Raw genomic sequence first — 22,651 nt, forward strand, 5'->3', positions numbered from 1 at the left:
TTATAATATAATTTTAATAATATAATTTATATATAATACATATACAATTATATGTAATATAATACAATTTGAGATCTGGTATAGCTAGGCCACCTTCCCTTGCATTTCATTAATTCCCTTGATATTCTGGACCTTTTGTTCTTCCAAATGAATTTTGTTATTGTTTTTTCTAGCTCTATAAAATAATTTTTTGGTAGTTTGATTGGTATGGCACTGAATAAGTAAATTAATTTAGGTAGCGTTATCATTTTTGTTATATTACCTCGGCCTATCCATGAGCAACTGATATTTTCCCAATTATTTAGATCTGACTTTATGTGAAAACTGTTTTATAATTGTGTTCATGTAGTTCCTGGGTTTGTCTTGGCAGGTGGACTGTCAAATATTTCATAACATGTACAGTAACTTCAAATGGAATTTCTCTTTCTATCTCTTGCTGTTGGTCTTTGTCAGTAATAGGTAGAAATGCCGATGATTTATGTGGGTTTATTTTACATCCTGCAACTTTGCTAAATTTGTTTATTATTTCAAGTAATTTTTTACTTGATTCTCTAAGTAAATCATCATATCATCTACAAAGAGTGATAACTTAGTTTCTTCTTTGCTTATTCTAATTCCTTCAGTTTCTTTTTCTTTTCTTATTGCTAAAGCTAAGGTTTCTAGTACAATATTGAGTAACAGTGGTGATAATGGACATCCTTGTTTCACCCCAATCTTACTGGAAATGTTTCTAGCTTATACCCATTATATATAATACTTGCTGATGGTTTTTGGTAGATGCTATTTTTCATTCTAAGGAAAACTTCATTTATTCCTATGCTCTTTAGTGTTTTTAATAGGAATGGGTATTGTATTTTGTCAAATGCTTTTTTCTGCATCTATGAGATAATCATTTGATTTCTGTTAGTTTTGTTGCTGATGTGGTCAGTTATGCTGATAGTTTTCGTAATTTTTTTTCTCTTTTTTTTTTGGAGGGGGGAAGGCAGGGCAATTGGAGTTAAGTGACTTGCCCAAGGTCACACAACTAGTAAGTGTGTCAAGTGTCTGAGGCCGGATTTGAACTCAGGTCCTCCTGACTCCAGGGCTGGTGCTCTACTCGCTGTGCTACATAGCTGCCCCTAGTTTTCCTAATATTGAACCAGCCCTGCATTCCTGGTATAAATCCTACCTAGTCATAGTGTATTATCTTTGAGATAAGTTGCTGTAATCTCTTTGCTAATATTTTATTTAAAAATTTCGCATCTATATTCATTAGGGAAATTGGTCTATAATTGAGTGCGGCCTTCTGACTGAGTCCAAGTTTGACAGAACAAGTCCTTTTATTAAGGGGATTTGTTCTGTGAAGTTGGGATTCAGTCAAAGGGCTGCACTTGAGGATGTAGCATGTTCCCCACCCCTGGTCTAGATCATAGAGTACACGGAGGGGAGTAAGAAGGGTCCAGGTTGGGAAGATAATGGAATGCCAAACATAAGTTTCTGTTTGGTCCTAGAGATCATAGAGGAGCCATTTGAGTAGGGAAGTGGCCAGACCTATGTCTATGTGGGCATTTTAAGAAAATCATTTTTGGGGCAGCTAGGTGGCGTAGTGAGTAGAGCACCAGCCCTGGAGTCAGGAGGACCTGAGTTCAAATGTGGCCTCAGACAGTTGACACACTTACTAGCTGTATCACCTTGGGCAAGTCACTTAACCCCAATTGCCCTGCCTTCCCCCATCAAAAAAAAAAGAAAATCATTTTGGCAGCAGAATGGAGGATGAATTGGAAAGGGGAGAGACTTGAGGCAAGAAGACCTATTAAGGGGCTGTAGAAGTATTCTAGGTGAAAAGCAATGAAGGTCTGAACTAGGGTGTTGGCTATGTGTGTGGAGAGAAAGGGATAGTATGAGAGATGCTGATGTAGAATTGATAAGACTGGTAAGATTGATCATGGGGACATGAGGGACAGTGATGAGTTGACTGAGGTTATAAACCTAGGAGACTGGGAGGATAGTGGTATCCTGGATGGCAATAGGGAATTTGGGAGGAGGGGAGGATTTGGGGGAAAAATTAGAATGAATTCTCTTCTGGATTTGTGGAGTTTGAGATGCCTATGGGACATCACATTCAGAATATCCAAAATGCAGTTGACAATGTGGGAATGGAGTTCAAGAGGGAGATTAGGGTAGGGGATATCTCTATGTCTATATGTCTCTATCTCTATACCTACCTATAAGGCTATATAGATCTGTAGATATATGTATAGATTAGTTATGTCTTTATAGATATAGATATATCTAGATCTATAGGTGCATAGAGCTATAGACATATAGATAGATATATGTAGAGAGAGAGCGATCAAGCAATTCACCGATCAATATGGGACTCGTTTGCCTAGAGATGATTGATGATAGAGGTGATAATAACCTGTTAAATTCCCATTGATGGCATGAGAATCATTTTCTGAACGGGGCTGCTGTTTGTGGACTGAATACTAAGTCACAGTTCTCTGGGCTTTTAGGTTTACAAAGGATCTTCCACTCCAAAACACTGGGAGGTTGGTAGGACAAGAATCATTCTCCCTATTTTAACATTGGAGAATATTGAGTTGTGGGGAGGTAAAAGACTAGGATTCAAACTGTGATCATAAAGTTGATAATAATAGTTAACATTTGCATAGCACTTTACAAATATTATCTCATTTAATTCTCCTAACAACCTTCAGAGGCAGGTGCTATTATGATCTCCATTTTACAGAGTGACTTGCCCAAGGTCTCATAGCTGGTAAGCACTGAGGCCAGATTTGAAGGCCAGGTCGTCCTGACTGCAGGCCCCAGTGCTACAGATCTAGAGCCAGGAGGGACCTCAGAGGCCACTTAATCCAAGTCCTCATTTTACAAAGGAGGAAACTGAAGCCTGGGTGGGGCAAGGGAACTTACTTGCTAGTCAAGTGGTAGAGGTGAGATAAGACCTAGGTCCTCTGACTTTCTAGTCAATGCTTTTCCCACTCTCCCATAGTCAGGTCTCTGAGTTCAATATTCTTCCTTCCACCATAAGTCAGAATTGGTTCTTCTAACATTCATTTTCTAGTGGCAGATTCGGTAAATACTAGAGACCAAGAGTGAGCAGTCGGTCCTCTTTCATCTTTTTGCTGTTTACTCATAGTCTAGGGCAGGGAATTCTTAACCTAGAGTCCAGGAATTGGTTTTACAAAATATTTGGATAGCTCTATTTCAATATAACTGGGTTTTATTTTGTTTTTTGCCATCCTCTGTATTTTATCTTAGGAATTTACAAACATGGTTCTGAACAGGGGTCCCTAGGCTTTCCCATGCTATCAGAGGGGCCCAAGACAAAAAAAAAAGATGAGGAATCCCTGCTTGAGTTTCTATGACCGTGGCATTGCGTATAAGGAAAACAGTGACTCAAAAACTAAAAATGAAGAAATTTTGAAATTTTTAATTTGAATGCTATTCATGGCTACCTTTTTAATAGTATCTTTTTATTAATCTAGCCTGTCAATTCCCCCTCACCTCCAATTAAACCAATTTAAAAAACCCCCAAATCCCTCAATACATATTTACAGAGGCCATCAAAACAAATTCCCACATTAGTCACGGCTGAAAATGTAGAAACCTTTCTGCATTTTGAGTTCATCACCTCTCTGTCAGGAAGTGAATGGTGTGTTTCACCTTCTGTCTTTTAGAGTTGCGTTTTAGCATTGCATTGATCAGAGTTCCAAAGTCTTTCAAAGGTATTTTCCTGTATTTTTCTTTCATCATTGTATGAATCAGTCTCCTACTTCTGTTCACTTCTGTCTGCATCGCATCATAGAGGTATTCCCGCCTTTCTCTGACGCTCTCCATTTTCTTGTTTCTTAGGGCGCAGTAACATTCCATTATGTTCATATAACCCCAGTTTGTTTAGCCATCCCCCAGTGGGAAGAAACCCCTCTAGGACCCAATTTTTGGCCGCCATGAAGAGTACTACGATTATTACTTTTGTACGTACAGATCCTTTTCCTCCTCCTTCCCTTTCTTTGGGGTGTAGACATAGTAGTAGTATTGCTGTGTCAAAGGGCATGCACAATTTGGTAACTCTCCGGGCGGAGTTCCAACTTGCTTTCCACAATGGCTGGACCAATTCCCAGCTTCACCAACAGTCATGAGTGTACCTGTTTTCCCACAGCCCTTTCATTTTCTTCTTTTGTCATTTTGGCCAGTCTGCTGGATTACGGATTTAGAGCATTTTTTTTCATAGCTCAGATTTCTTCTCGTTCATTTTCTTTGACCCACAATGCCCAAGTGTACTTGTTTTCCCCTGACTGCTCTGTTTGTCATCTCCATTTTTGTCATCTTTGCCAGGCCTGAATCAGAATCTCAGACTTGCTTTAGTTTGCATTTTAAAGAATTATTAGTGATTTAGAGTATTTTTTCATATAATTTTTGATAGCTTAAATTTCATGAGGATTTTATTTATCTACATTTGCCCTTTCTAAAATTCTATATATCAGGATATCAAAAAAGATAATAGCATTTATATAGCACGTTAAGGTGTGCAAAGTGCTTTAGAGATATGACATTTGACCCTCCTGGCAGCCCTGTGAGGTAGGTGCTGTTATAATACCTCCCCACTTTTACAGATGAAGAAACTGAGGCCGACATGGGTTAATTGACTTGCCAAGGTTTATATGGCTAGTAAAGTGTCTCAGATGAGGTCTAAATGCAAGTCTTCCAAATTCAGTTCTTATCTACTGGGCCACCTAGCTGCCTTAGGGGAATTCCATAGCAAAGATGCCTTGAGGAAAAACCAGTGGTCCAGAAAGAAATTATAGCGCTTGCTTTTAAGAAATATATATTGAATGATGACAGTAACCACAATAGTAATAACACCTAGCACTTATACAATGCCTCCTGTGTGCTAGGCATTTTACCAATCCTCCCATCTGATCGTTACAACAATCCTTCCAGGTATAGGTACTATTATCGATCCTATTTTTTACAGATGAAGAAATTGAGACAGAGGTGAAGTGAGGTCACGGGTTGAATTCGAACTCCGGTCTTCCTAACTCTAGGGCCAGCATGCTATCCACTCCAGCACCCCCCCCCCCTGCCAACTACCCCCTAAAGCAATTTAGGCAACTATTTAGCAGAGGGGACGGTGACCTCCTTCTAGATACTGGTTCCTCCTTCGGTTTTCATGTTACTGTCATAGTTCTCTTTCTACCTGTTTCTTCCTAGCCTCCTTCCTCTTCCTCTTTCTCCTTCTTCACCACCATCTCTTGGGACACTTCTTTTCTTTTCAAGTTCAGCTTAAAGTCCGCCATTTACATGGAGTCTTTCTGGAATTTTTTTCTCCCCTTCCCAACTACCAGTGTTTTTCACCACCCAAATCATCTTCTGTATACTTCAATGTACATGTCTTCTGCCCCAGGAGAATGTGAGCAGAGAGTTCCATTATTGTCTCTGTATTATGAGCCTGACACCAACTGGGTGTTTAATAAATGCCGTCTTGATTAATCGCAGCTTCATCATCAATATGTTGCCCCTCTGAGACCTGAGGTCCTGGTGAATGTCCTGGACCTTCTCCTTTTCAGTTTCTGTATTCTCTTAACTATCTGATCAGCACCCATAGATTTAAATGTCATCTCTGTGTAGACAGCTGCCAGATCTTATATCCAGCCCTAATCTTCCTCCTGAGCTCTAGGTCCACATCTCCACCAGCCTGTTTTACCCTTCCACCAGGATGTCCCCTTAGACATTTCAAAGTCAACATTTCCCAAACTGAGCTCATTGTCTTCCCATCCCACCTCCAAACTTCCCTGTGTAGAGGGCCCTTCCTTTCCTTCAAGTGTCACTCCGCTTCGCAAACTGGCTTACTTGCTATTCTCCGTCTAGGACATTCTATCTTTTGTCTCCATGCTTTGCACAAGCTGTCCCTGATGCCTTGAATGCTCACTCACCTCTGTCTTTTGAACCCCTGCTTCCCTTCAAGGCTTAACTCAGGTATCATGTTCTTCAAAAGCCCATTCCTGATTCCCCTAATTCAGGGGTGGGGAACTTGTGGCCTCAAGGCCCTAGTTCTTAGTACTCCTTCCTCTCCCCGCCAAAAATCAGTGTATTTATTTGGTACATATCTTGTATGTGCTTATCCAGCATCTAGGTGATGCAGTGGATCCAGGCTGGGCCTGGAGTCAGGAAGACTTGAGTTCATATCCTACCTTGCACACTTCTAGGTGTGTGACCCTGAGCAAGTCATTTCCCCCATTTGTATCAGTTTCCTCAACTGTAAAATGGGGAATAACAGGATTGTTGAGGGTGAAATGAGAGAATAATTAAAAAGCGCTTAGCACAGGATCTGGCTCGTAGTAAGTGCTTATCCGTGAATTTGCTATATCCCCATTGTGAAATGTAAGCCCTTTGAGGGGTGGGACTGTCTCCTTACTGTCTCTGTAACCCTACTGTCTACTTAGCACAGTGCCTGGCACATAGTGGCTGTGGGATAAAACCTTTTGGAATTGACTGACAAGCTGTTACTTTATTAGATGACTAACTAGCTTTCAGATCCTCCGCTTTCTCCCTTGAGTCCCTCTAACCCTATTCGTTGGTTTTTTCAGAGTCACTGGATTGATTTCGATGTGAGCTAAATGTTTTAAAGTGGGAGATTGAAGGTTTTAAATCAGGAAATCTGATGATACCAGTCTCCGTTCTTGTCGTAACACAGTGTTATGTGGGTTTGCTAGTACAGTATTGAGATCTTTGTTACAGTTTGGATGTTAGGGTAGGTATATGAATATGTTTATATAGAGACTCGTCTATTGTATGCAAATCTGTGAAGGCCTAAGACTTGTTAACGGAACAGCTATTAATCAGTCATTTCATAGGCGCAGAGCTTAGAGTTAGCTTTGAGAAGATAAGGGGCTTGCCCAAGCTTAAATAGATAGTCACAGAATTGGTACTCAAACCCAAGTTCTCTGACTCTAAATCCAATATAATTTCAGTTATATTTCTATTTTGTGTGTGTAGGGTGGGAGGGAAGAGTGTGCCACCAGAGGCCTCTAGGGGACACCATAGGGCAGAGTACGCTGGGCCTGGAGTTGGGCCAACTGCAGTTCAAATCCAGCCTCAGAAGCTTGATCCTCAGAAGTGTGATCCTGGGTGAGTCACTCCAAAAAAAAAAAAACCAACAAAAAACAAACTACTTGCCTCAGTTTCCCCATCTGGATCAAATGAGATAGAAATTGTAAAAAGCTCTTAGCACACTGCCTGACATAATAATACCTTCGTCATTGTTGCCTCTCAAAAGTCTTTGTAAATCTAAACTTCATAACTGTGATGCACCCTTAAAAAACACAGGGGTCTATTGGACCCACTTCTAGGAAAAGGGGTCGCCCTTTGTAGCATTATGGAATTTAGGGGGACTAGATTGTTCCAGTTCCAAACTGTCATCAGATTGAACTATACATTGAGAAACCCAGTCAAAATAAAGACATTTTTACTTAAACAAAAACAAAAACATAAGGGCTTAATCAAGCTGAGAACTACAATAGGACTTTAATTTTTGAATTCGATATTCCCTATTGACTCACAAGCCCTGTTCTTAGCTGGGACATAAAGACTGGGATAGGAACTCTGTTCATTAGAGCCCTTCATGACCACCTTTTCTAATAAGGAAGTCATATCCATACATATCCATACAGTTACCTGACTTATAGTCTTCCTTTCTATCCTCTGCCCTTGTACTAGGGCCTTCCACACACATGTTGCTGGGTAATGGCCCTTTAAGCACCAGAGCATCCCAGTTCCTTGGTCTCCCCAACTCCCATGACCTCTTCTTCTCTTGGCCTGGGTCACTCCCTTCATCTTACCAAATATCCTACCTCAATGATCACAGATTCCTTTCCCCTCTCCCCACCTGTCCCCTCCCCCACCGAGGTCATTCACTTGTTCCGCCTTTCCCTACTTGGCAATTTTGACTGTGGAGGTGACTAGTTCCACATTACACTGTTGTCTACTCTTGAACCCTTGGCCTCTTGTCTTCTCGTCACTCGTGCCTTGCCATGTCCCCATCATCCACATTCCCTGTTCCTATTCATGTACTGCACTACAGATTTTTGTTATTGAATCTCGACTTGGCTTTCACCATGAAGCAGTCCTTCGATTCCTTCCCAATTGCTTCTCCATGGCACTCACCACAGTGGCTCTTCCAGACCTTCTTCTGTCTTCAAGCTTCCTTCCCCTTCCCCTGTCCTCTAAGGTTGAGGACCTTTTCTCCTACTTTACTGTGAAAATGGAAGCCATTTGCTCTTTCAAGCTCTCTATTTCCCCTTCACACCACATCCCTTGATGTCATCCCCCACTCTCTCTTCCTTTCCCTCAGTTTCTCATAATGAAATAGGCCTTTTTATCAAGGCCACCCCCTCTACATGTGCCCTTGATCCCTTGTCCTCTGGTGTGTTGTCCTGGTAATCATCACACACTCTCTCTTTAATGTCCAGATTCCTTCTCTGCTGCTTGCCAACATGCTCAGGTCTCCTCTGTCAGTTGCTTTTCTAACATTAGTAGAACAAAAAGTCCTTCCACAACATCTCACTTGATCTTGCCATCAAGCTATCACCCAGTATCTTCCTTCTCTTTTATAGCCAAACCCCTAGAAAAAAGCTGGCTTAACTTGCTGCCTTCATTTCCTCTCTTATTTTCTCCTCAACAACCTGGCTTTCAGACTCATCACTCAACTGACGCTTCTCTCTCCAAAATTCCTTCTGATCTCTTAGTGGCCATCCCCTTTGTCAGTTTTCCTCCTTCTTGACCTCTCTGCTCTATCTGATCCTGTGGCTTAGCCTTTCCTACCTTGGGGACTCTTCTTTCTGGGTTCTCACAGTGCTGTTCTCTCTTGGTTCTCCTTCTATCCATCAAGTCTATGCCTTCTTCGTCTCCTTCGATGGAGGAGAAGCATCTATTTCTCTCCCCTCAACAGTCGGAGTCCCCGGTGCTCTGGCCTGGGCCCTCCTCTCAACATTTTCTTCTTTTTCTTTTGGGAAGAATTTTTTAAAATGCTTAGTGCTTTTTCACAGATTTAACAGTTGTTTTCCTGTATGATCTCACTTGGCGATGCCATCAGTTTAATTATCATACCTATACAGATTAATCCCAGATCTGGATCACCTCAGTGCTGAATTCTCTCCTGAGCTCTGGCTCTATGGCTCCAACAGCCTATGTTACATTTGGACCTGGGGATCCTCTAGGGTGGCATTCCAAACTCAACAGATCCAAACCCAGGGCACCCTCATCCTCCCAGTCCCCCAAGATCACAACTTCAGAGTCATCTTCAAATCCTGTCTCTCTGCCCACATGTATGTTATGTATGTGTGTACATATGTATTTACATATTTTGTGTATGTGTTTAATATATATTTATACATGTGTATGTGTATGTCTTGTAGATTCCACTTCTACAACATCTCTCAAACCTGCCCCCTTCTCTCCACTCACATGGAGACCAGCCCAGTTTAGGCCCTCCTAGCCTCTCACCTGAGTTACTGAAATGGCCTCCACTTTCTCCCTTCTCCAATACGTCTGCCCTACAGCTGCCAAAGTGAGATTTCTAAAGCACAGTTTGGACCACATCACTCCCCTGATCCACGCCCCGGTGGCTCCCTGTTATCTCAGGCCAAATGCAAACTCTTCTGTTTGGCATGTTGGGTTCTTCACAGCCTACCTTTCCAGGCCGATTATACATTCCTCCCATTCATGTACTCGGTGATCTAGCCAAATGAGTCTGGCTGTCCCTTTGCCTACCACTCTTCTCCTATCTCCCTATCTTTAGAGGCCCACGCTGTCTCCCATGCCACTGAAGTGTTTCCTATTCACCTCTACCTCTTAGAATCCCTAACTTCCTTCAAAGTTCAGCTCAGTTTCTACCTCCCACATGCCCCTTCCTGATTCCTATCCACCCTTAACCCCTTTTGCTGCTGGTGCTTCCCACTACCAAAATGACCTAATCTTTATTCTGTATATGTGTGTGGGTATATATATGTGTATGTGTATATGTATACATGTGTGCGTATATGTATAGATGTGTATATACATATGTGTGTATGTGTGTGTATGTCTCTGTGTACAGTTAGATATGTCTGTGTGTGATAATTGTGTGTATATATGTGTGTAAGTCTGTATATGTGTGTGTATATATGTGTATGTATACATGTATATATCTATATATCTATATATCTATATATATAAATACATACATACACACAAACATATACATAGACACACACATACATATCTATGAGAAGGCATTATGCCGTAGTGGATAGAGAACTGACCGCCAAATGAGATCAGGGTTCAAGTCCTACCTTTGGCACATATCAGCTGTAACCTAATCTCTCAATGTCTCAGGTGACTCTCTAAGATGATAGGGTGCTGACGCAGTCCTGATCTGCCTTGGTAGAAGGAGTTTCCTCCCTGGGTGTTTCCGGTACCAGTGAATCATAGCTCCAGTCCAGATACACACACACACACATACATACACACACAAATACATGCACACACACATTATCTCACCTGATAGATTTGTAAGCTCCTTGTGGGCGGGGACTGTTTCATTTTTGCCATATATCCTCAGAAACTAGCACAGTGCCTAGCTCATACTGCTAAATAATTGTTCTGTGAAGAAATTGAGGCCCAGAGAGGTTTAGGGGCTTAGCCAGTGTCACACAGAGAGTTAGTGAAAGAGTCAGAAGTAGGACCCGGGTCTCCTTAATTTGGCACTCTTTACTCTGGACCACACAGTTGATCTGATGTTCCCGCCAAAAGTTTGGAAAGGGTTTTCTTGACTGACCCTTGGTTCAGCTTTGGGTTTCCTCTGCCTCTTTCTTTGAGATAGCTTTTCCAACATAATTTCCATATTGGGGTGCCCAGGCCTCTTCCCTTGACTTTTCACCCGAGGGCCTTGTGCATAATCCCCTACATTGGGCATCCAGGCAAGTCGACGAGAATGTTGCCATGGCCTGGGAATGGTTGGGAAATTTTGTTCTAAAGCACCAGTAGGAATGCAGGGCACTGCCTCATTTAATGTGTGTGTTTCCCCTGTAGGTGGCGACTCATCAGTAGGAATCTTGTTGCCTCATTTCAGATTGTGAGAATAAAATTCGGTTCAAAAGAAAAAGATTGGCAACAGTTCTTAAATGAGTGTGTTTGTCCCTCTGAATAATTAGCTGGTTATCCAGCTGAGAGAGATGGCGAGTTCGATTGTTTGAGCCATTCACCCTCTTGTTATTAGTGGTGATAGGAGAGAGGCCTGATCTTGGGTTAAATCAATGGCTGTGAAAGAGAGACTTGGTAGTTTTGGCTCCTTGGCCCATGTCAAGGGAGAGACTTTTCTGAGGAGCTGCCTGAGGGAAGAGTCTGTGGAGTTCTTAGCAATAACATGCTGACCACCCAAACACAACTCCTCTGGCAGCAGCCTTGCTTGGACAAACCTTCTTTGTATTTTAATTCCACATTCCCAATTTGGTCTTATCTCACACATTCATCTCAGCAATACTTGATTTTTTGAATTTTGATTTTTCAGTAATACTCAGTGGTTTCCAAAGTACCTTCCAGTAGCTGATTTTGGATCCTCACGATGAGGTGGCAGTCTTTACTGTCCTTATTTTCTAGACGAAGAAACAGACTGAGAGAGGTTAGCCACACGGCTATGGTATGGTCGGGATGACAGTAGGAGTCTGCAAGGTAGGCGTAGGCTCAGGGGTGGGACACTATCTTTGAATCACTTAGAAATGTGCATTTTTCATTTGAGAGTAGGGATTTGTTTGGTTTGTTTGGTTTTGTATCCCCAGCACCTACGATCTGACAGCTAGTCAGCATTTAATAAATGCTTCTTGATTAAGTCTAGGCAATTTTGTTCCCCATTGTGCATTGATATCTTTGTGATAAGTTGAATGTGTTATGAGATTCCAAGCCTTTGGTATAATATAACCCCGTGAGGCCTTGGGCACCATAAGAGCATAGCCTTAGGGGTGCAAGGGCCCTTTGAGGTCATCTATCCCAGCACCTTCATTTTAAGAGGTCATATATCCTACCTCTCTCATTTTACATATGAAGAAACTGAGGCAGCGTTAGGTCCACTGACTTAGACCTTCCACCTGCCACTCTGCTGTGCCCACATGGTGCTTTTCCATCCTCTCATTACACTCTCATGGAGAAGGAAGTAGGATGTTATTCCTTTTCTTAACATGGGAAGCAGACACTAAGAAGTTAGCTCGGGGTATGACAAGCTGCAGTGAACCCATATCTTCAGGTTTCCTAACTCCCAAACCAAGGCTTTTTCTTCTCAATGAGCCTTTAGGTGAATTTCTTTGAAGAAAGATAAAGTTTAAAGACTGAAGGCTGGCAAAACCTATTGATGCATCGTGAAATGTAGCTTTCATTGTCCAGGGTTCAGCATTGCCGTATGATTATTGATTTCTACAAAGCCTTTTTCATGTGCCCAGAAAATTTCCGGTATCCAAAGGCTTCTACTACTTCCTGCCTGACCTTGGTTAAGTCACTGGGACCTACTCTCTGTGCCTCAGTTTCCTCATGTGTACAATGAAGGTGTTGTATTAGATGCCCCCGCCCACAGCTCTAGGATCCTATGTGTGACCTTGGGCCCATTCTCCTTGCCTCAGTTTCTCCTCTCTACAGTGAAGATGTCATATTAGATGCCCCACCCCCAGCTCTAGGATCCTATGTGTGATCTTGGATAAGTCCCTTGCCCTTAGAGGTCCCTTCCTGCTCTAGTTCTCTGTTCCTGTGACCATTATGATTTATGAAATTGGTAGTTTTGAGGGGGAAAACACATTGGCCACATTCAGGCAATTCTGAGGTCAAGCATCAGTCATCTCTTATTGGAGAGGTTTAAGCTATTCTGCGAAACATATGGCTGAATTTATCTTGTTCAGCTTAATGAAGTGCCAGTTGTCACAGGACATTGCTCATTCCCAGGGCCTTTGTGGAAAAGCCAGCAGACATTTTTGTTTCCTCGGGTGAAACGTAAGGTTTTCGTTTGGAGCTTTGTGACTCCAGGACCCAGCACAGTGCGTGGCACATGGAAGGTGGCTTAATAGACACCTATCAATTGAGTTTGATTTTGATTTTTTCATAAGAACCATTGAAATTGTGCTACAGAAAACAAGAAGGCAGTTGGTGAGGTTGATTTGTGGCCCTCTGACTTAGAGAAATGTCAGGTTTAATTATTACCATCTTAAATGTCATTTGCAGAGGAACCACAGCTTCAAGGTTTAAAGGTCTAGCAAGAAAAAAGGCAAAGAAATCATACCGACTGTGTCTGGCATCCCAGATCTCAAGCCGGAAGGGCCCTTGGAGGCCATCTAGTCCACCCTCTTGTTTTACAAATGAACAAACTGAGGCCCAGGTAAGGGAAATCACTTGCTCAGGGTTACATCCTGCTCTAATGACCCAGCCCTTTGCCTCAAGAGCCAGCGCTGGTTTCATTGCCCCTGCTGCCTCACACTTCCTCTTCTTGACAGTCAGGTTTGGAGGGAGTTGTCAGATTGATGCCATTATCTCTCAAGAGGTGAAATTAAAGGAGCTGTTGGTTGGGATCATTTAGAAAAAGGGTACAGGGTCTTCATGGTCTAGCTCGTGAGAGCAGCCCACTGTTCCGTTACTCACAGATAAGAAGCCTAGTGACTAAAGAAGTCAGCTCAGGTTGTCTCTGAGGCCTCATCCACAATTTTCCTTCCATAAAAGAAGTGTGTGGAGGCTTTAAAATTCCAGCATAAAAGTATGTTCACAAGATATTACTGGAATGCGCTGTCCAAACATTATGTTACTGTAACTTTTCCCAAGGTTAAAAGAACTCTCATTTGCCTGTAAAAATAAAATGGAAAACAGATTATCTCAACAGTGTTACTTTTGATTGCAAAACTCAAAGCAGAAGCCAAAAGAACACAGGAGAGTGTTTTCAAAAAAAGTTAATTCCATGATCGTCAGAATGAAGTGAAAAGAGCAATTAGGCCTTTATCAAGATCTTCGTTACTGCAGTACATTTGCTGGGAGAGAGAAATTGCTAGTAAATGCTGCCCTTGCTTGCAGTTGAGAGACAGTTTTGTAAAATAAAATTTTATTGAAGAATTTGGTTGTTTCTGAAGGCCCATTTTTGAGCCCAGGCCAGAGGAGTGTGTTTGAGGATCCTGCCAGTTTTTGTTTACATTCCAAGTAAGGTTTGTTTTAGAACCATCTTGTGTAGACTTCAGGCACCACTCACAGCAGCATGTCCAATGTCAGTTTTGACTGGATTTCAGACTGGCATATTCAGGCTGGCTGTTGATGAATCATCTCATCTTAATTAAGAAGATTGTTGTCCATGAACCCCTAAAAGAGATCCATGGACTGATTTCAAGGGATCTGTGAATTTGCCTGTCTCAGTAGAACTGGTTTCCTTGGTAACACTATGTCTTTCGTTTTATGCATTTAATAAGATTCTGAGAAGGGGTCCATAGGTTGCCATGTACTGCCAAATGGGTCCAGGCACAAAGATGGTTAAGAACTCCTGAATTAGAGCTATTCAAAGTGGAAGAAGCAGCCTTGGGTGGGGGAAGGTAGTGAATTTCCCGTCAGCAGAGATCTTTAAGCAAAGGATAACTGAGAATTTATCAAGAATATTACAGAGGCTATTGGTATTCAAGCATAAAATACCATGGACAGCTTATTATTTTGTTTTGTTTTTAAAAGAATACCATTGTTAAAACTGGGATATTGCATGGATGCTAGTGATTTTCTGAAACTTCTTGCAGTGAGCTTTGATACTTAAAGGATCTGGGGTACTTCTTTGACCATAGTGATCACAGCCCTCCATGATTTAGTAGAAGTCCTAAAGGTGTTGCTGTGGCCAAAAATTTCATTACCTCTGGCCAACGGGGTGATGAGCCTTTCCCGAATTTAGCTCAACTGATCATTGGATGCCGGTTGTTTAGTCGTACAGTAGATTACTGGGTCTATACTGCAAGCCTTTCCATCTTGGAGGGCATTTGGGATTCCAAGGTTGCCTCCACCTCTCCAGGAGGCAAAAAAGGAGGATTTCAGTTGGAGGGGTACAGTGAATGAACATTGTTTGGCAGAGTCATTCCCTGGGAATTGGTTCTGTGTACAGCTCATGGCCCTGTTCAGTGATGGTAAAATTGCTAGCTTCTGCATTGTTAGGAGGAGAACAGGACCAAATCAATCTTAAAGTTGGGAGGGTTCTGAGTATCATTAAATACAGGGGTTCTTAACCTGTGGTCCATAGAGCCCCCAGGGAGTCTATGGATGGATTTTAGGGGGTCTGTAAACTTAGATGGGGAAAAAAATCCATCCATCTTTATTTTCATTAACCTCTAACTGAAATTTTGCATTTCTTTCAATTATTGAGAAACATTCTAAGAAGGGGTCCGTAGGTTTCACCAGACTGACTGCCAAAGCAGTCCATGACCCCAAGAAAGGGTTAAGAGCCTCTCAATTGGTCCAATTTACCTGTTGCAAGAAAATTGAATCTCAGTCTCTTCTTCTGTAAAACCAGATGATTGGACTGTATGGTCTTTAAGGCCATAGCTCTGACTTGATGATTCTCTCTCTACCAGGGGTTCTTAACTGTCTTTCTGTCTGGGACCCGTTTGGCAGATGGGTGAAGCGTACAGATGGGGAACCTGCAACTTCAAGGCCACATGTGGCCCTCTAGCTCCTCAGGTGTGGCCCTTTGACTGAGCCAACCAGGTTCCCCACCTCTGGTGAAATTTATACCCTATTTCCCAGGGTGCTGGTTTTAACACAGAAAATGAGATCTATAGGGTTACCAAGGACACAGACTATATTGAAATACAGTTATCCAACTATTTAAAAATAAGTTCAAGGACCCCACATTAAGAACCTCTGCTATACAATCTCACCTCAGGCCTTTCTTGATCTCCTTCCATTATAAATCCCACCCCACCCCCATATTACTTTGCATGTTAAAAATTTCCTAATGTGTATATGGATTCATTCCCCCCAATAATCATCTAGAGGGCAGGGATTTTTATTTTTGCATCTATATCCCCTACACCTGGCACGTAGCAGATACTTAAGAAATGTTTGAATTGAATGAGTGACTCACTCTTTGCAAAATTGTCTCCCATATCCTTTAACCCATCTTTGTTGGTAAATGTGGATTAATAGCCCCTTATGGCTTCTGGATGTCAAATCTTGCTCTCCTAGATTTCATGTACCTAATTTTCCCCAATAGATTTCCTTCCTTTTTGTTGTAGAGACAGGGGGTGGGGTGGGTGGAGCCAAGATGGCGGCTGGAAAGCAGGGACTTGCTTAAGCCCTACCCCAGGTCCTTCCAAACACCTGTAAAAAATGGCTCTGAACAAATTCTAGAGCTGCAGAACCCATGAAATAGCAAAGGGAAGCAGGGCTCCAGCCCAGGACAGCCTGGATGGTTGCTGGGAAGGGTCTATCGCATGGAGCTGGGAGCAGAGTGGAACAGAGCCCAGTGTGGGTGGCACCAGGACCAACCAGACTGGGAGTCAGGTGGGACAGGCCGTAGCGCCCTGAATCAGTGAGCTGTGGCAGTTACCAGACTTCTCAACTCACAAACACCAAAGACAACAGAGAAGGTTAGTGAGAAAAGCTGCTGGGATACAGTGAAAGGAGTTCACAGTCAGCCACTGCCCCAGGGGTGGAGGAGGTGGTGCAGCTCTGAGGCTGCTTCCAGAGCTACAGCTGTAGTTGCTTCCGGCCCCAGGCCCACCTGGTGGGAGGAATTAAGCCGCAGATTAGAGTGGGAGTGCAGAGCCTGCTTTGCTCTGCCTGGATCTGGGCCGCAATCCTGGTTGGCAGTTCTTGGGGGAGAAGGAGAGCTGGTGTGGCAGAGCTTGCCATGTCGAAGTAGCTCTGAAAACAGCAACACAAGGCCTCTCAAGCTTGGGACAAAGTACTCTCTACTCTACAAGCAGTCATACCCCGACAGAAAGCTCAAGGGTCAAGTAGTTGGCTGGGAACATGAACAGGCAGCGAAAATGGTCTCAGATTCAGACTCAGACTTTGGAATCTTTTTTTGGTGACAAAGAAGACCAAAACATACAGGCAGAAGAAGTCAACAAAGTCAAAGAGCTTATATCAAAAGCCTCCAAGAAAAATATGAATTGGTCCCACGCCATGGAAGAGCTCATAAAGGATTTGGAAAAGCAAGTAAGAGAAGCAGAGGAAAAATTGGGAAGAGAAATGAGAGTAATGCGAGAAAACCATGAAAAACAAGTCAATGACTTGCTAAAGGAGAACCAAAAAAATACTGAAGAAGATAATTGTAGAGATTGCTTTTTTAAAGGCAAGATTCTTTTTATCATTGTATAATAGAACCTATTGAGATTTGTCTCTAATAATTTTTTCTAGTTGATTTAAAGAAAAGAGTCCCTTCTCTGTACAAGTGAGACCAATCTTATTCTGTTTTCCACTTTGAAAAGAAAATGTGTTGTTGTTTTATCCTTGGAAGAATTTGTTGGGCAGGGTATGAAGTATGAGCTCAAACTCAATTTTTGCCATACAGCTAGCTATCTAGTTTTCCCAACAGTTTTTATTGAAAAGTAATTCCATTTCCCAGTGTGTTTTCAGCATGAACTTATCAAATACTGACCTTATGTTCATTGGGCTCTATTTTTAGGTCCTCCCTTCTGCTGGTTTTCTTTGTCATAGTTCTGGATATTCTTGCCCTTTTCATTTTCTATATGAGTTTTGTTATGACTCATTCTATTAAATAACCTACTAGTGCTTTCATTGCTATTGCATTAAATCCGTACCTTGCTTTGGTAAAGAATTGAGCAGGGGATATCCTTCTATTTGTTCAGCTCTTCCTTGATTTCAATCAAAATTGGATTGAAATAGCCTTTCCGTAGGGTCTTTTGGTATACCTTGATAAGTTAATGACCAAATATGTGATGTATTTTCCTGGCAGTATAAATCATAGTCCTCTTTCTGTCAGTTTCTCTTGATTCTTGGTGGCGGGCCAGACATGGAGATAATTGCTATAGGTTTATCTCGTATCCTTCTATCCGCTACTAAAGTAATTTACCTCCGTTACTTTTGGGGCTGACTCTCTTGAGTTTTTCTGGGTAAACAATCATGTTGTCTGCAAATAGAAGTAGTAGATTCGTGCACTGTGCTCATATGCTTAGAATAGGTCACACAGTGAGTAAGTGACAGAGCCAAGATTCAGTCTCAGGTCTCCTGACTCCAAATCCATTTTAACTTCTCCATCAACAATGCTTATTTCATTCTCGGCTTTTACATGTTATGTAACATCAACTCATGGTTTCAAATGCGCACTTTAAACAATACGGCAAACAGGTTTGGTTCACTCTGTTTTTGAATGGCTGTATTTATTAGATAAATTTTCCTTCTTATTGAACTGAAATTGACTTTCCTGTAACTTTGAGGAATTCATTTTCCCTCTCCTGGGAACTGCACAGACTAGATGCAATCCATCTTTTCCAAGATAGGGCTCCACACGTTTGAAAGGGGCCTAATGACCTTCCCTCCCACCCCTTAACAGCAACAACAGCCTTGGCTGCAGCAGGCCAACCATCCCCAGGTCCTTGAATTGTTGTGCATGAGTCTTGTTTTAGAATCCTTTTCTGTACTTCGCTCTTCTGTGGACATGGCCATGTTCCAGTTTATACTTGTTCTTCTTAAAATGCTGGTCCCAGAGATGAACACAGTATTCCAGAGATTGTCTGACCAGGACAAAAGAGAACAGGCTGATGCCTTCCCTTGTTCTGAACTCTGTACTTCTCTTAATGCTATCTAATGTTATATTAACTTTCTAGGTGGTCACATCATATTCTTGACTCACAGTGAGCTCACCTTTAATTAAGATCCCCAGATCCTTTTTCTCCCGCTCATGAATTACTGTCTAACTACTTCTCCATCCTGTACTTTTATGTTTTTTTTTAAAACCTAAATGTAAGAATTCAAATGTATTGCTATTAAATTTGATCTTACTAGTTTAGGCCCATCAAGATGGTTTTTGAATCTAGAATCATAAAACCACATTAGCTAGCCACTTTCATTTCATCTCTTCTGAGATTTTGTTAAGAATGCTTTTTATGTTGTCCTGTAAGAGACTAAAAGAGGCATTCAGTGAAATAGGGCCAAGTACAGGGAAACCTATAGCCTGCCACCAGAGTCCATCAGCCAACAACTACCTATGACTCTGTCATACTGTACCATTATATAGCATATGTTTCTCCATGTTTTTCACTTAGATCATGAGAGATTATCATATGAACAGATGAAAAACATTTATTAGGCTTGCTGTCCTATGTGCTAAGCACTGTGTTGGGTGCTAGGGGTGGAAATACTAAAAGTAAGCAAGGCGTTGCCATCAAGGAGCTTGCATTTGAATAGGGAAAGATGACCCATATGGGAGAGTGGTGAAGGGAAGGGAGGAGAGCCATAAGGCAATCCACACATTCCTTCCCCATAATGGTGGTGTTGATGTGATTGCTGCTCTCAGAGGTAGAGGGGAAAAGAGGAGGTGGCTCTTCATGTGGTATGGTGGCATAAAAGTGGCTGGGGCTAGCTCTGGTGAATGCGTGCCACAATCCAACAAGATCTGATCACTCCTATTATCTAACTCTAAAATTTAGGTCAACCCCACAGCCTGGTACTCAAGGTCCTTCATGATCTGCTATTATCTTGCCCTTCCAGCTTTATAGTGTTTTCTTTTATGTACTCTTATGTTTCAGGTGAACTGGGCTACTCAGCAGCCCCTGAACCCATTTCTTGGCTCCATGTCATTGCTGTGCCTGAAATGCCTTCTTTCCTCTTCTTCACTTGTTGAATTCTCCTGTCCTTTAAAAGCCCAAGTTCAAAAGCCACCTTTTCTGAGAAGCTTTCTAACCTCCTTTGGCCCTTCCCCTTCCCCCTCATTATACTTTATTTTGAATGCACTGAGCATGCAATATTGCGTATTTTAGTTATCTTTGTGTTTCCCTGTTTAGATGCCCTTCTAAGGATGAGGATTGTGTCTTATCAGTAGCTCTTTATCTCCCATGGCAGCTCATTCCACATCTAGATAACTAATTGTTATGAAGTCACTTCATGTCAGTTGTTTTCAGGACCAGCTCTTTTATGTTGTGTGTGTTTGTAGGTTTTTTCTTACCATTGCCCTGGCTGGATCACTCCAAGGATAAAAAGATTGTCTCTTAAAAAAAGTGAAATCTGTGAACTTTAATTTCCAGCGAGATAACTTGAAGAAGCTACCTAGAACAGTGTTTAAGCCATTGTACTTCTAATATGTAAAGCATTTTGCAAACCTTAAAGAGCTATAAAAATGTTAGCTATTACTATTAATAAAATACTATTTCACAAGGATATGAATTTTTTCAGAAGAAGAAATCATCTTCAGACTAGTAATGATGGGGTAAAAGCAAAGTCATACAACTCTGAAGTTTTATAACCCATTTAGTTGGCAAAGATGAGAAAAATGCAAAGAACAGTTAGTGTCGGTGGCTCTGTGGGAAGATAGGCACACTAAGACACAGTTAATGGAACTTTGCCTTGGTCCAGCAGTCCTGGGAATAATTTTAGAATTATGTGGGTAAAGTCACACAATCTCATTACTAGGCACATACCCAAAAGGAAGGCAGTGACTGAAAGAAAGGTCCTATGTATAATAAAATATTCGTAACAGCGTTCTTTGTCATAGCAAAAAAAAAAATGGAAACAGAACGTGTGCCCATCTGTTGGAATGGCTGAACAATTTGTGGTATATAAATGCAATGACATGTTACTATGCTGTAAGGTAGCGAATGTGGGGAATTCAGAGAAACATGGAAAGATATGTATGAAGTGATTCAGATTAAAGGAGGCAGAACCCAGAGAATAATTTACACAGTAGTGACTACAATAATGTAAATACTAACAATAAAAAGCAAATTTGGAGGAACTATAATAGTCTCCCTTGGTCTTGGAGACCTGATAAGGATATGCAGTAGAATACATGATACACTGTCAAAAAGAAGTTGATTTTCTGGAATTTTATTTAATCGTGTAATGCTAGGGAATATCTCAGATCCTACATGATCAGTGGTTAGAGAACTGTAATTGCCTTATGTGAAACATGGTATTCACTATTTATTTTTGTTCCAATGTAAGCCAAAAGTGACAGGAATTTGGGGGGAGGCGATTTTAAATAATTAATGCTTTTTGCTTTTATATCACAGTCATTTCTGAATATATCCTTTCCCTGCCCCTGCCCAGTGAGAATGTCTTTGTAACAAAGAGGAAAAAAAAAAAGCAAAACCAAACAATGCATTGGCCACATCTAACAGTACATGCGGCATTTCCTATCCTCTGCTAAGAAAGGAGAGAGGTACATTTTCTCAGCTCTTCCCCAGGACCAAGCTTACTTCTTTTTTTTCCTTCTTATAATTACACAGCATTCAGGGTTTTTTGTTGTTGCTCTTTCTGTTTTTGTTGTTGTTGTGATTGCGTATATTGCTTTTCTGCTTCTATTTACTTCCCTTTGTATCAGTTCGTATAAATCTTCCCATTTCTCTGAATTTTTTTATAGCTATCATTTCTTACAAAGCATTAGTGTTCAGTTGCATTCATGTACCGCAGCTTGTTTAGCCATTCTTCAATTTATAGTCATCTACTTTGTTTCTATTTTTTTCTTACTACCGAAAAAAGTACCACAATGAATATTTTGCTATATATCAGTCAGGCATCTATTAAGTGCTTGCTGTGCAGGTACTCTGTTAGGCATATAGGATGGATTTTAAAAAGCAAATTTTAAAGCATAATTCCAAATTATTTTCCATAGTGTTTGGCCCACAGCCTCTTCAACATTGATCATTTCCATCTTTTGTCATTTGAGCCAGTTTGGTGGAAAGAGGTAAAACTCAGATACATTTTAATTTTTCTAGAGATTCGGGGAAATCTTTCACATGATTGTTAATGGTTCGTAATTCTTTTGAGAACAGTTTGTTCATGTCCTTCGACCACTTATCCATTGGGTGTATTGTATTATGTATGTATTGACGTTCATTACTTATATGTCTTGGTTATCAGACACTTTTTGGAGATATTTGATGCACAATTTTTTCCAAACTGATAATTTTCCATTCTTATCCTAACTGTATGAGTGATGAGATTTTAAGAATAAACTTGAAAAAGCATTGATATCAGAAGAATCAGGGTGGGATTATGAAAAGGTAGCCCTTCCTCAGTAGGTTATAGTCTCTACAAATCCATCTCTTTAAAGAAAAATTTGTTATTGTTACCTGCTGTTTGAGATGGGCAAGCAGAAATATTAATTTTCGATTCTCCACTTCAGTGATCCTCTTAAAAATGCTCAGTTCTAGGGATCATCATGCAATTTTTTTTTGCAAAGATGGAGAGATATGGGCCAGATGGAGGCACAGTTAGGTAGATTCAGAACTAGTTGAACAGCTGGAACCAAGGAGTAGCGATTTATGGCTTGATATGTAACTGGAGAATGTATTCTCCAGTGTAATGCTTTAGGGATTGGTAGTTGGCCCTGTGTTACTTTTAATATTTTTATCAATGACTTGGACAAAAGCATAGATGGCATGCTTATTGGATTTACAAATGGCACAAAGCCACTTCTGGGTGGCTAACATATTGGATA

The 22,651-nt window shown here is 41.3% G+C and overlaps 1 protein-coding gene across 1 annotated transcript in view; it reads left to right on the forward strand.

Moving 5' to 3' along the window:
* The window catches only part of LOC118832924 (A-kinase anchor protein 17B), a 45,649-nt gene that overhangs the window by 9,662 nt on the left and 13,336 nt on the right, over window positions 1-22,651 (forward strand). The gene's annotated exons all lie outside the window — the stretch shown is intronic.

This window comes from Trichosurus vulpecula, chromosome X, assembly GCF_011100635.1.
Source record: "Trichosurus vulpecula isolate mTriVul1 chromosome X, mTriVul1.pri, whole genome shotgun sequence".
Classification (NCBI taxonomy): Eukaryota; Metazoa; Chordata; class Mammalia; order Diprotodontia; family Phalangeridae; genus Trichosurus; species Trichosurus vulpecula.